The 11,316-nt window shown below is 39.4% G+C and overlaps 1 long non-coding RNA gene across 1 annotated transcript; it reads right to left on the bottom strand.

Annotated features, from left to right (window-relative positions):
- Positions 1-612: 612 nt before the first annotated feature.
- LOC132404376 (uncharacterized) lies at positions 613-7,387 on the bottom strand. The gene is made up of 3 exons (XR_009515511.1): positions 6,993-7,387; positions 6,614-6,705; positions 613-941 (listed from the first exon to the last, which is right to left on the bottom strand). It is a non-coding gene; the product is annotated as an uncharacterized LOC132404376 (long non-coding RNA).
- Between the last annotated feature and the right edge of the window lie 3,929 nt (positions 7,388-11,316).

Below are 11,316 nucleotides of genomic sequence, written 5' to 3' on the forward strand. Positions count from 1 at the left end.
TTTTTAAAGCATTAATAATGTGGATTGTTGTGAACTCTCGTCCTATCTGGTGTCCTATCCGGGTGGGAGTCTCTCAGTCACTTCACGCCACAGAAACTGGCATAAGCACCGGCCCTATGAGCCTATAAGGCTCAGGACAGACTTTAACTGTGGCTTTAAATGGTTTCCTTTTGCATCCCATATAGACATATGTGGTTATGTTAACTTGTTCACTGCAAGTGAATCAAGGCATAGGTTGGTGGACTGAAAGATCTTCTTCAAGCACAATCACAAATACTTCCATTTTGCCAATTTTTCTTTCTTCCTCTCTTTTATTTTCATCTGCATGCCAAGGTTGCCAGGGATGTAAGCTGGAGTCCATTTCTCAGGGCTATTACTGGGAACTGACCCAAAGTGTTCAGATATTGTATTCAGTCAAGCTAAGGTGTTATAGTTCCTCACGGTTACAGACATCTTTCAGAAATGGAATCTTGTTGTAACCCTGAGGATGGTCCTGTTTCCATAGATGTTACAGAACTTCATTGGCTTACTAATCAACTGTGCAATGTCATGGAAATGGAGATACAGAAAATGAGTAAACTGAGTAGTGATTTGGCCTTTTTTATTTGTAGATCAATCACCATATAAACTATTCACAAGAATACAAACAATCCCCACATTACAGCTACTTGAGTAACAAAAATTCATTTATACAGAATTCAAAGAACACTTACAGAATTTGTGAAAAATATACAAATAAACAATTCTTCACAACTCCTGTTTCTTGACACATGTGTATGTGATGCACCTTCAAATTTCCAGCCACTTCCTGGGAATGCAAACCCTCTGTAATGTGGAAGTCACATCTTCGTGGTTGCTATATTTGGTTTCTGTTGTGTTTTGTCATTACTTCCTTATTTCACCTGTTTATTTCTCTTCAAAAAAGCATCCTGCAAAGCAAACTGTCGAAAGAAACAGAAGTTGAGTCCACAGTGGAAATGAATCTTCCTAGTTTTTGAATATAATAAGATGCTACATTTTAAAATCTAAAATTACATTTATGAATTCACTTTTTTGTACTTTGTCCTTAGCAATAATTCTGAAAAGTTTAATCATGTCACTAATTTCCTCTGTGTGCTAGGTTTCTCCCACAGTCCAAAGACAAACTGGTTGATAGGATAATTGGTCATTGTATATTGTCACGTGATTAGGCTAGGATTAAATCAGAGGCTGCTGGGTAGCATGGCTCAAAGGGCCAGAAAGGACTATTCTCAGTAATGCATCTCAATAAATAAATCGATCAAATAATTTGATGGTAAAGTAACACCAATTGGAAGTTGCTGTCCTAGGAAAAGCATTTTCCTTACATTCATATAAAATTGAAAATACATTATTCACAATTATTAATGCAGAAGCATACAAAGCTATGATTTTCCAACCAAATAGTATGCGCTTTCTATCAAATCATATCATAGGTTGCAAAGAGATTTCCACATCTCCTCATGACACACACACACTTGATTCACAAGTGTAGACTGTATATCCTTCCCTTGGATTTTCAGGTGCCCTACAATATTGATAATATCATATTTTGATAAGAAATGTAATGATAGTTCCCAACAATTCCACAAAACTATTCAAGTCATTAATGGCTGATAATCACCTCGCAAAGCAATCGTGCAAGATGCTACTGGATTCGTTTTCAAGTTCCAGCTGCTGACTAACTTTGAGCTGGTGATAAATTCTTCTAGGACAAGTTGTATAACCTTTGGGATATGTCCCACATTTTCACTACCCCCCCAAACCCCACTGTGTGTAACATAGAAACATAGAAACATAGAATATCCACAGCTCATTACAGGTCCTTCGGCCCACAATGTTGTGCCGACCATGTTCCCTACTCTAGAAGCTGCCTAGAACTACCCTACCGCATATATCTGTCTAAGAGGTTCTTAAAAGACCCTGTTGTATCCGCTTCACCACTGCCACCAGCAGTGCATTACACACACACACCACTCTGTGAAAGATTTACCCCTGACGTCCCCATGGTATCTATTTCCAAGCAACTTAAAGCTATGCCCCTCATGCTAGTCATTTCAGTCCTGGGAAAAAGCCTCTGACTATCCACATGATCAATGCCTCTCATCATCTTATATAACTCTGTCAGATCACCTCTCATCCTCTGTCGCTCCAAGGAGAAATGGAGACTATTGCCATTGACTGCTGTTAGTGTTCTGTCTGTTGTCAGTAAGCTGTAAAACTGAATATATAGTATTTATAAAGCACAACCCCAAGGTCTTCTTATTAAAAACAAATTAGAACATTACTAGAGCAACACTGTCCAAAACAATGAATAATTCCAGTTATAATCAGTTATTCATCAAGATGGATGTTCGGACGTTTGCATTTGCTGTGCTTAGATACAGCAGCTGAGGAAGCAGAGAAACAAGTTGGCCATCTGCCATTTTCTAATGGCAAGATGGAATGTGTCAGAGATGGTGAGGGTGATGTTAACACTTTAGGCCTTTTAAATTGGAGCCAAAACAGCAGTGAAAAGCCTCCAACTGTGTTGAAACTTCTACGTTCCTGGAAAAGGGCAACCTGATACAGGTTAGAAAGAATTATTGAGCTGAGGAACAGTAAGGGTAAAAAGACCCTAATGGGTGTTGTGTACAGGCCCCCAAACAGTAGTGTGGATATTGGGTACAAGTTGATTAGGGAGTTAACATTGGCATGTGCTAAAGGTAATGTAGTCGTTATGGGAGATTTCAACATGCAGGTGAACTGGGAGAATCAGGTAGGTGCTGGACCCCAGGATAGGGAGTTTGTGGAGTGTCTAAGGGATGTATTTTTGGAACAGCTTGTGCTTGAGCCAACCAGGAACGAGGCTATTTTGGACTTGGTGATGTGTAATGAACAGGAATTGATAAGTGATCTTGAAGTAAAGGAGCCATTAGGAAGTAGTGATCATAACATGATAAGTTTTTATCTACAATTTGAGAGGGATAAGGGCAGATCAGAGGTGTTGAAATTAAATAAAGGAGACTACGGAGCCATGAGGGAAGAGCTGGCCAAAGTTAAATGGGCGGATGCCCTGGCAGGAAAGACAGTGAATCAGCAGTGGCAGATCTTCTTGGGCATAATACAAAAGATGCAAAAGCAGTTCATTCCAATGAGAAGGAAGGATTCAAAGAGGGGGAAGGGGCCACAGTGGTTGACAAAGGAAGTCAGAGATTGTATAGCATTAAAGAAAAAGAAGTATGACAGAGCTAAGATGAGTGGGAATACAGATGATTGGGAAAGTTTTAAGGAACAGCAGATCTTAACTAAAAAAGCAATACGGAGAGAAAAAATCAGGTATGAGCTCAGTCTAGCCAGGAATATAAAAGGGGATAGCAAAAGCTTTTTTAGCTATGTGAAGAGAAAGAAGATAGTTAAGAACAATGTTGGCCCCTTGAAGAATGAATTGGGAGAAATTGTTATGGGAAACAGGGAAATGGCAGCAGAATTTAATGCGTACTTTAGATCTGTCTTCACCAGGGAAGACACAAGCAATCTCCCAGATGTATGAATGGGCCAGGGTCATAAGATATCAGAGGAATTGAGACAGATTGACATTAGGAAAGAATCTGTGATGAGTAGACTGGTAGGACTGAAGGCTAATAAATCCCCGGGTCCAGATGGTCTGCATCCAAGGGTTCTAAAAGAGGTGGCTCAGGAAATTGCGGATGCATTGGTAATCATTTTCCAATGTTCCTTAGATTCAGGATCAGTTCCTGAAGATTGGAGAGTGGCTAATGTTATCCCACTTTTCAAGAAGGGAGGGAAGGAGAAAACGGAGAACTATCGCCCTGTTAGCCTAACGTCAGTTGTGGAGAAGATGCTTGAGTCCATTATTAAGGACGAAATAGTGGCACATCTTGATGACAGTAATAGGATTAGGCCGAGCCAGCATGGATTTACCAAGAGCAAATCATGCTTGACTAATCTGTTGGAGTTTTTTGAGGGTGTAACAAGGATGTTAGGCGAGGGTAAGCCAGTGGATGTTGTGTACCTAGATTTTCAGAAGGCATTCGATAAGGTGCCACATAGGAGATTGGTGAGTAAAATCAGAGCTCATGGCATTGGGGGCAGGGTTTCAACATGGATAGAAAACTGGTTGGCAGATAGAAAGCAAAGGGTAGCAGTGAATGGGTGTTCCTCGGACTGGCTGGAGGTGATTAGTGGGGTACCACAGGGCTCTGTATTGGGACCATAGCTCTTTACGATTTATGTCAACGATTTAGATGAGGGCATTGAAAACTGTATCAGCAAGTTTGCTGATGATACTAAACTGGGTGGCAGTGTGACATGCGAAGAGGACGTTAGGAGAATACAGGGAGACTTGGATAGGCTGGGTGAGTGGGCAGATACTTGGCAAATGTCATTCAATGTGAATAAATGTGAAGTTATCCACTTTGGAAGCAGGAACAAGAGGGCAGAGTATTGTCTGAACGGTGTAGAGTTAGGTAAGGGAGAAATGCAAAGAGACCTCGGAGTCCTAGTTCACCAGTCAATAAAGGTGAATGAGCAAGTGCAACAGGCAGTGAAGAGGGCAAATGGAATGTTGGCCTTTGTTACAAGGGGAATTGAGTACAAGAGCAAGGATGTCCTTTTGCACTTGTACAGGGCCCTGGTGAGACCACACCTGGAATATTGTGTACAGTTTTGGTCTCCAGGTTTAAGGAAGGACATTCTGGCAATTGAGGAAGTGCAGCGTAGATTCACTAGGTTGATTCCTGGGATGGTAGGGCTGTCTTACGCAGAGAGATTGGAGAGATTGGGCTTGTACACGCTGGAATTGAGGAGATTGAGAGGGGATCTGATTGAAATGTTTAAGATAATTAAAGGATTTGATAGGATTGAGGCAGGAAATATGTTCCAGATGTTCGGAGAGTCCAGTACCAGAGGGCATGGATTGAGAATAAGAGGTCAGTTATTTAAAACAGAGTTGAGGAAGAGCTTCTTCTCCCAGAGAGTTGTGGAGGTGTGGAATGCACTGCCTCGGAAGACGGTGGAGGCCAATTCTCTGGATGCTTTCAAGAAGGAGCTAGATAGATATCTGATGGATAGGGGAATCAAGGGATATGGGGACAAGGCAGGGACAGGGTATTGATAGTGAATGATCAGCCATGATCTCAGAATGGTGGTACAGACTCGAGGGGCCGAATGGTCTACTTCTGCACCTATTGTCTATTGTCTATTGTCTAATTATGATCATCACCAATTGAACTGTAATCAATATCGACCAGGAGAGAAGAACAGAATAAATTAGAAAGGAAAAGGGTAAAGGTTATTTAAAAAGGGTATAGAACTGAGATGTGGACACAGTGAAGTGTAATCAGGAAACACAAAAGAGACAAATGCTGAACAACAGAATCTCAATAATTCAACATGTGGTCATCTCTTTAGATGCATGGTTTACTTGGACCAAAAAATACCAAAATTGAACCAGCTCCATTTAAAAACAGTATACTTTGCTATACTCATAATATACTTTAGTTCAAAAGCATTCAAAACAATAATGCTCCAGGTTATTTTTGTTTGTAGGACTCTTAGAAAAAGGTTTGTCCATCAGGATGGTCTCAGTCCAAAACATTGACTGGACTTTTTTCCGTCGATGCTGCCTGGCCTGCTGAGTTCCTCCAGAATTTTGTGTGTGTTGCTTGGATTTCCAGCATCTGCAGATTTTCTCTTGTTTGTGATTGGATTTCCATCAGGATTAAATGTGTTATAATGTAGTGTTGTAATAAGGCTTAACTATTGGTTAATAGTCTCCCTGACTGGAAAACTAATTTGCAAGTGCTTGGCATCAATCTTCAAAAAGACATTTATATTCCAGACTTAAGTAAAAGTAACATTTTTAGTGTCTTAATCTCATGTGCATAGCCAAATTATTTTTGTAAATAAATGCAATTAAAATTTGCTATTTTACCTTCTTATATTTCAATCAGAGAGACATTTTTGAATTTGATTGACTGAGCAGTCTGCCTGTTGCCTGGCTTTCGGCTGGATGCTACAGATCCTTGTAGCAAATGGCAAATTCAAACTGAAATCGGAATTGAGAAAGCTTGAATCCCACAGCTTCCTTTTTCTAGGTCAACATCATCTGCCATTTCATAGCCATGAACCATGAAATCTGCAGCCTTCAACTTCTACCAACTTGAGATTCTGAAAAAAAAGGTTTTCTAATTCTCCACATCAATCCAGAAAAAGTCATTAAGAAGGATTGGTTACAGTATAATTTTTGTTTGATGCAACTACACTTTTCTTAACCCTCCATTTTCCTGACTGCAAAGCTATTCTGCACAATTGTTTTTTGATACAACTACTTAAGGAAACAAAACTGTCAAAAACTTGTGTCTTAAAAGAATATGGATAAGTAATTAAACATTAGTTTTATGTAGACATAAAAAATAGCTAAATTTTACTGAGAGTGCTTTGGGCACAATGGGTAGACTGAACAGAAGCATAAATATCGGAAACGTCCCGGGAAGTAAACAAGGAAATGATTCATGTAGCAAGAAGCTCTTTGTCAGACCTCAAAATAACAAATAGAATGAAGTTGTGATTAAGAGTATTTAACAATACTTACCATAGCTGTTGCTAGTCGAGTTTCTTTATCTGATTTAGGCTTTTTATGCAGCCGTTCTATATCTCGCAGCCAAAGCAGCTCTCCTCTGAAAACTAAACAATTTTACAATTGCATATTAAAAGCTGAAGGCTTGGAGATGGATACTCTTATGTTGCTGTCAGCAAGGAATAAAAAAAAGAGCAGAACAGACCATACATAACTGACTCACCATCAGACTGTCAAAGTTAGAAACAAGTTCGATGAATTTACTTCTGGTTCACTTTGATTTAATGTTGCAACAAAAAAGCATATATTAAATATCTTACAGAGCACACACATCTCCTTTGCTTACAGGAAAAGTAAGTACTAAACAATAAACCATTAGGATACAGAAGCTCACCATTGTAGCAGTGTTATCTTCCTGTTCACCTGAAATTGGTCATCATGGCCGTGAATGAGTCAGACCTTGGCGCTCGAAGTTCTTTAAGGTGGAGACACTTTCAGTAAAGTTGTTGCATTGGCATCTCAGCATCTCAGCTGGGAAAAGATGAGGAGTTAACGGTGCAGCTTGGTCTAGGCGGTCACAGCCTTCCACTAAAGCAGCAACTTGGATTTGGGTAGGTCGCGGGTAAAAGGACCTGCCTATAATTCAGATAGGTCAAAAGCCCCAAGACGTGGTAATACAGAAGGCTTACCCTTTGACCTTGCCCAACACATATTGTGTACTAGGATGCAAGATGAGGAATCTGATAATTTACCAGGTCCAGAAGATCAATGAGGCATGGAGAAAGAGAAAAGTTGCATATTAGCTGCAGGGAAGCTGATTACATGGCCTCCACAGTCCAAGGTCACAAAGGCCTGTGCCTCCTGGCACCAGGGTTTAGGCACCACAGGACTGGGGAAGGATGAAAGGTGGAAAAGGAGGCGGGTCTATCTGGATTTTGTTACTGAGATGCCACAGGTATCGGTTTTACACCCTGAGCTACTCAACTAGCACCTACAAATTCAAATGAGAAAACAGGATATAAAAATGCAGGTCTGCTGGTGATAGAGAAAGGGGGTTGTGAGCAGATAAAGAGATTAAAAACAAAAACAGACACGCTGGAAGATTTTTTAGCATCTGTTTTATTTTAGATTCCAGCATCTGCTGTTTTGTTTATTTTCCTAGAAGGGAAGGGAATTTTCACAGTGGGGAAATGGCAGGTTATGAGGAATTAAAGGAAAAGAATGCTCTTTTTAAAAAATGATGGATGTGTAAATGCTAGTTAAGAAGTGAAAAGTGATCTGACTATGACATGGATAATTCCGTAAAGGAAGATGGTTGACAGGGTATCTCCACTAGCTGGAGAAACGACCTCAGGACAGGGCTGAAATGAGGACAAAGTTCTTCAGGTGTAGATTATAAATCTTCAGAACTCTTAATCCCAGAGGGCTCTCTGGCACTGATTATATTCAAAGGCTAAGATCAGCACATTTTTGGATAACAGGGGTATAGGGGTGATGAAGATCAGGGAGGAAAACCGTCTTGTAGCAGAGGAACAGACCTGGCCTAATCAAATGGTAGAGTAGTCAAGTTCTACCCTGCTTTGTTTATGTTTTTACATTGTGATTTTGTAGCAGAGTTTAAGGTGCAACTGAAATTATAAAAAACAAGCTTTAGACTTATCTGAACAAAGAACTTTTACTAATGTTGTTTATACCAAGAAACAAGCACTGAGTGTAGAGATTTTTCATACTAATTATTAGGAATTAAAAATGCACATACTTACTTTCGTCATCACTGCCGTCCTCAGTTTTCCTCTTCTGACTTTTGCCAGGGGCAGGGTCAACCTCTTTAGCTATCTGGGCCAGTCGGATTTTCTTGAAGTCTTCCTGTGTGAGGTGGCAACTAGCACTGGCGAATGCTGCTTTTGCTTTGCATGTTTCTGTGGGCACGGTCTTCACCTTCTCCACAGACCATCAAGGAATTCATCTCCTAGCAACATACGTCTAACCAGAACTTCATTTAACCAATGAGAAAACAAACCAAACAAAACCTACTTTTTTTCCTTACAAAGTCTCAGGGTTACAGCCAGCCCTCCTCCTCTCACTCTGATCATACAGTAAGTTAAAGTCACTGAGTCATAAAGTATGGAAACAGCCCAACTGGTCCATGCTGACTGAGATTCCCAGTGAGGTTAGTCCCATTTGGCACATATATTCACCCAAAACCTTCCCATCTCCATACCTGTCCAAATATCCTCTAAATATTCATGTACCTGCCTCAGCCACTTCCTTGGGCATCTTATTCCATATACTGACTACTTTCTGGGTGAAGAAGCTACCCCTCCAATTCCAATTGCATCTCTTCCCCCTCACCTTAAACCAATGCCCTCTAGTTCTAGATTCCTCAACCTGGGGAAAAACTCTGAATTCACCCTATCATAATTTTATAGCTATGTATATATTGTAAACATGTACAGTGCCTATAAAATGTATTCGCCACTTTGGAAGTTTTCATGTTTTATTGTTTTACAACCTTTTTTTTTTAATAATTTTTTATTGCATTTTTAAATGATTACAAAGTATGAAAAAACAATGTATATAACCCATACCCCCTCCCCTTAACCCCTCCCCCCTAACTGCCCCATAGAAAAAAAAGAAAGAAAGAAAGAAAGAAAGAATGCCTGGTGGTTGGAAGATCTCCACATGCTCCATGGAATTCATAATAATTTTAATATGTATATTTATTTCTTTCCCCTAATAACCAATTGTTTCATCTTCAAAGCATCTATATATTTAATCCTGTCTTTTGTAAATAAGGGCTCCAAATTTTCAAAAATGTTTCATATTTATCTCTTAAATTATAAGTAATTTTTTCTAATGGAATACAACCATAGATTTCTTTCTTCCAAGAATCTATACTTAAATGTGTATCCGATTTCCAAGTAACTGCAATAGCTTTTTTGGCTACTGCCAGTGCAATTTTTATAAATTCTTTCTGATACTTATTTAGTTTGAGTTTCGGTTTTATCCCTTCAATATCACCTAGTAAAAATAATATTGGATTATGAGGAAATTGTGTTCCTGTAATTTGTTCCAGTAAAAGTCTTGCATGTATAATTTGATTCAAAGACAGGTAATTAAGCAAGGAGTCCATAAGTCAAGACAAAAATGGGAAAGTGATTTGAATATTAAAATTGAAGAAACAAATTGGTCAAGACTATGTCTTGACAGTATGACAAATACAATAAATGTTCGGTTAAGATTAGTGCAGTATAATTTTCTACATCAATTATATATTACACCACAAAAAATAAAAAAATTTAATCCAAATTTATCGGATCAGTGTTTCCGATGTAACCAGGAAACTGGTACTTTTTTACATTCGACATGGTCTTGCTCTAAAATTCAACCATTTTGTTTTACAACCTTGACTCAGTGGATGTAATTTGGCTTTTTTGACACTGATCAACAGAAAAGACTCTTTCATGTCAAAATTAAAGCAGATCTCTACAAAGTGATTTAATTATTTTTACAATTATTAAACACAAATTGATTGCATAATTACTCATCCCCTTCAAGTCAGTATTTAATAGCTGCACCTTTCACAGCAGTTCCAGCTTTTGAGTCTGTGTGGATAGGTCTCTATCAGTTTTGCACATCTGGATACTGCAATTTTCCCCCATTCTTCTTTAGAAAACTGCTCAAGCTCTGCAAGATTGCATGGGGATTGTGAGTGAACAGCCCTTTTTAAGTCCAGCCACAAATTCTCAATTGGATTGATGTCTGAACTCTGACTTGGCCTCTCCAGGACATTAACTTTGTTGTTTTTAAGCCATTCCTGTGTAGCTTTGGCTTTATGCTTGGGGTCATTGTCTTATTGGAAAACAAATCTTCTCCCAAGTCGCAGTTCCCTTGCAGATTGCATCAGGTTTTCCTCCAGGATTTCCCTGTATTTTGCTGCATTCATTTCACCCTCTACCTTCACAAGCCTTCCAGGGCCTGCTACAGTGAAGCATCCCTACAGCATGATGCAGCCACCACCATGATTCATGGTAGGTAGGGATTGTGTGTTGTTGATGATGTAAGGTGTTTGGCTAATGCTGAACATAGCATTTAGTCTGATGGGCAAAAAAAGTTCAATTTTGGTTTCATCAGACCATAGAACCTTCTTCCAGCTGACTTTAGAGTCTCCCACATACCTTCTGTCAAACTCTAGCTGAAACTTCACATGTCTTTTCTCTCTGCCACTCTCCCCTAAAGCTGCAACTGGTGAAACACCTGGGCAAACAGTTGTATGCGCAGTCTCTCCCATCTCAGTCACTGAAGCTTGTAACTCCTCCAGAGTTGTCTTGGGTCACTTGGTGGCCTCCCTCACCAGTCTCAATCTTGCACTGTCACTCAGATTTTGTGGATGGCCTGCTCTAGGCAGATTTTCAGCTGTGCCATATTCTTTCCATTTTTTTTTATGGCTGACTTAACTGTATTCCAAGGGATATTCAGTGACTTGGAAATTTTATTGAATCCATCTCCTGACTTGTGCTTTTCAAAAACCTTTTTGTGGAGTTGTTTGGAGTGTTCTTTTGTCTTCATGGTATAGTTTTTGCCAGGATACTGACTCACCAGCAATTGGCCCTTCCAGATACAGGTGTATGTTTACTACAATCAATTGAAACACCTTGACTGCACATAGTTGATCTTTACTTAACTAATTGTGTGACTTCAAAAATCAGTTGGCTACA

The sequence above is a fragment of the Hypanus sabinus genome, chromosome 14 (assembly GCF_030144855.1).
Source record: "Hypanus sabinus isolate sHypSab1 chromosome 14, sHypSab1.hap1, whole genome shotgun sequence".
Lineage (NCBI taxonomy): Eukaryota > Metazoa > Chordata > Chondrichthyes > Myliobatiformes > Dasyatidae > Hypanus > Hypanus sabinus.